The following is a 3,526-nucleotide window of genomic DNA, read 5'->3' on the forward strand; positions in this document are numbered from 1 at the left end:
TGATATCATCGTTTTCAGCCGAACCTTTGAGGAGCACCTCCAGCGACTGAGAGCAGTGTTTCTCAGGATGCGTTCCGCGAAGCTTAAATTTAAACCGGCTAAATGTTTTCTGCTTCGGGAATCGGTCAGGTATTTGGGCCATATCGTTAGCCGTTCGGGGATCTCGACGGACCCTGCTAAGACGCAATGCGTCGGCTCATGGCCAACACCGACCTCTGTTACTGAAGTTCGCAGCTTCATAGGATTTGCCTCCTATTACCGTCGTTTTGTCAAGCAGTTTGCCACCATAGCCAGGCCCCTGCACGCCTTGACGGCTAAAGGGGTGCGGTTTCACTGGGGGCCGGAGGAGGAGGCCGCGTTCTGCTCCCTTCGTGACGCCTTGGTGCAGGCTCCCCCCTTGTGTTACCCCGATTTCACGCAACCGTTTGTGCTCGACACGGATGCCAGTAACACGGGTATCGGGGGAGTGCTCTCACAGGTGGTCGGGGGGGTCGAACGGGTGGTCGCCTACGGTAGCAGGGTTCTGTCCCCCGCGGAACAACGCTACTGCATGACACGGCGTGAATTGCTGGCGATTGTGTTTTTTATACAGCAATTCAGGCCGTATCTGTATGGCCGTCACTTTACGGTTCGCACGGACCATGCGGCTCTCCAATACACTATGCGGGTGGCGCAGCCATCCGGCCAATTGTCCCGATGGTTGGAGGTCCTTCAGGACTACCAATTCACGACGATTTACCGCAAGGGGTTGCGCCACTCGAATGCGGATGCATTGTCACGGTTGCCGACGCGTACGGAATGCGCATGTCAGTTGGGATCGGCGCGGTGTAAACCTTCTGTCGATGTCCCCGCGGAAGTTGTGCTCGCCGCCACGGATACTACGGGGGTCGACGCCCCCACGGGGAGGGACTCGCTGTTAGCGTTGCCTCTCATCGAGTGGGGCCGTCTGCAAATGGCCGACAGCTCCCTACTCGCGCTACGTCGGAAGGTTAACATTCCCGAGGGCGGGGAAACGCGGGTCGGTTCCTGGGTGTGCAGACAGGGCCTCTTGATGAAGTGGGACTCCATGTCCCGGCGTCACATGCTTGTGGTGCCGGTTGCTGTACGGGGTAAGGTCGTCCTGGCTGCCCATGAACGACTCATGCATCTGGGGTTTCACAAAACGCTCGCCCTCATTCAGCGAGACTACTATTGGCCTGGGATGGGCAATGACGTGGCGAACATTCTTAAGGGGTGTGTAGGGTGCGCTAAAAGAAAACCGCCACCAATAGCGGCTAATCCACCGCTTCAATCCATTCAAGTTTCGCGCACGAACGAATTGGTCGCGCTAGACATCTTGGGGCCCTTTCCCACTACACCTCGGGGAAATAAGTTCCTGCTGGTTGGCGTAGAGTACTTCACCCGCTGGCCCATGGCGTGGCCACTCGCCAACCAGTCGGCTGCGGCAGTGGCGGACGCCTTTGTCCAAGGTTACGTTTTGGACAAAGGCGCCCCCGAACGCTTGCTGACGGATCAAGGGAAAAACTTTTCGAGTGTTTTGTTGCGCGAGGTGTGCGACCTGTTGGGTACAAAGAAAGTACGTACCTCCCCGTACCACCCGCAGACTGACGGTATGGTTGAACGTCTGAACAGGACGATTACGTCTATGCTGTGCCAACAGGTATGCGACGACCAGGTGGATTGGGACTTACAGGTACCGGGGGTACTAGCGGCCTATCGGATGGCACCCCATGCGGCGACGGGGTTTTCTCCATTTTTTCTGATGTATGGGTGGGAGGCTGATCCGGCCATGGACGTCCAACTGGGGATTTCACAGCCACGTGCAAAATCAAAATTGGCAGACCACATTAAGTTTAACATTGCCAAATTGGCTGAGGCGCGAGAGGCTGCGAGATTGAATTCACGCTCTCGGCAGATCGCGAACGAGCGATTGCATGAACGGAAGGTGCATACGCACAAATGGGAACCGGGCGATAAGGCCTGGCTGCATTGTCCACACGCACCGTTGGCTACGTCCCCCAAACTGTTGAGACCATGGAGGGGACCGGTGGAAATTGTGCGGGTTGCACGACTCCTGAGTATACAGATTAAATGGGGAAAACGCCGTTGGTACGTGCACCCCTCCCGACTGAAACCCTACGCGGCGCCGCGTGACCCCGGGTTGTGCCGTGACGACCGAGCGTGTGATGTGACCGTCGACTCGGGGAGGGATGTGTCGCAGGCTGATCCTCACGTGTCTTCACCTGACCCACCCCCAGGTGTCTCGGACCTGACGGCTGTTGACCGTCGGGAACCGGAACCCCGCGGCTCGCACGGAGCCCCGATGCCTGGCCCATGCCTTCCTGAACTGCCGGCGCCGCCGGATGGCCAACTGCGTCCTGTGCCGTACGACGGTCCGGCAAGGCGGACTCGGGCAAGGACGCAACACTTTTCATGAAAAATTTTTTTTTTTTTTCGTTAAAGCCCGACTTCGTTGCCGGCTTCCCCCTCTGCCGGGGTAATGTCCCGTTCAAGGGACGCTCGGACACATGGGGACGCTGCATGAGTCGGAGAGAAAAGAAGAGAAAATGATTAAAGAAATGTTTTATTGTTACTCTTCCCGCATACACAGTATCGTTGCCACTCGCCGGATTGTGCATGTTGTTCTTGTTGTGGGTGTGGCGGTTGCTGGGTTTTGCGGATTGCGGTGTTCATGTTGTGTTGTTAGGGTTTGTTGTTATGTTACGGGGCACACATGGGGGTGAAGGGGTGTTGTATGTTTTATTAGCAGCCGGGTCGGCTGCGAGCTATGTGGTAGGGGGTGATGTAGTGGTGGTATTGACGTGCGCCGGCAGTGATGGATCACGGGGCGCGGGGTTGGGCACGCGGTGTGGGCGTGGCATGGACGCGCGCGCCGGTGGTGAGGCGCGCTCACACAAGCTGGGAAAAGAGGATCGTAGCGAGTGCGCAGTGATTGGTCAGATAAGTGAGTACTCTCAGCGACGTCCGCAGGAGGGGTATAAAGGGGGACGCGCGAGAGCACTCGTGGTCAGTGTTAACCAGTTGAAGACCGAAGACGGGGTGGAGGAGGTAGGGGCCCTGTGTGGCTCGGAGCCGAGACTGGGGGGACCGTAGTCCGACGCCCGTGTGGGTCGGGACGGTGGTACCCAGAGCCGAGACGGGCACCCCGGCTGGGTGTGTCCCGGAAGGCTACAGGGCGTAAGAGCCCGTGTCAGTACAGCTGAGTGGGTGTTGGTCACCCGTGTAGCTGAGTGGGTGTTAGTCACCCGTGTAGCTGAGTGGGTGTTGGTCACCCGTGTAGCTGAGTGGGTGTTAGTCACCCGTGTAGCTGAGTGGGTGTTAGTCACCCGTGTAGCTGAGTGGGTGTTGGTCACCCGTGTAGCTGAGTGGGTGTTGGTCACCCGTGTAGCTAAGTGGGTGTTGGTCACCCGTGTAACGAAGTTGTAGTTGAGTGGGTGTCCGTCACCCGTGTAGCTAAGTGGGTGTTGGTCACCCGTGTAACGAAGTAGGGTGTTAGTCATCCGTG

Source organism: Lethenteron reissneri, unplaced genomic scaffold (genome assembly GCF_015708825.2).
Source record: "Lethenteron reissneri isolate LAM-NWPU_2019-01 unplaced genomic scaffold, ASM1570882v1 scaffold_140, whole genome shotgun sequence".
In the NCBI taxonomy this organism is placed as follows: Eukaryota; Metazoa; Chordata; class Hyperoartia; order Petromyzontiformes; family Petromyzontidae; genus Lethenteron; species Lethenteron reissneri.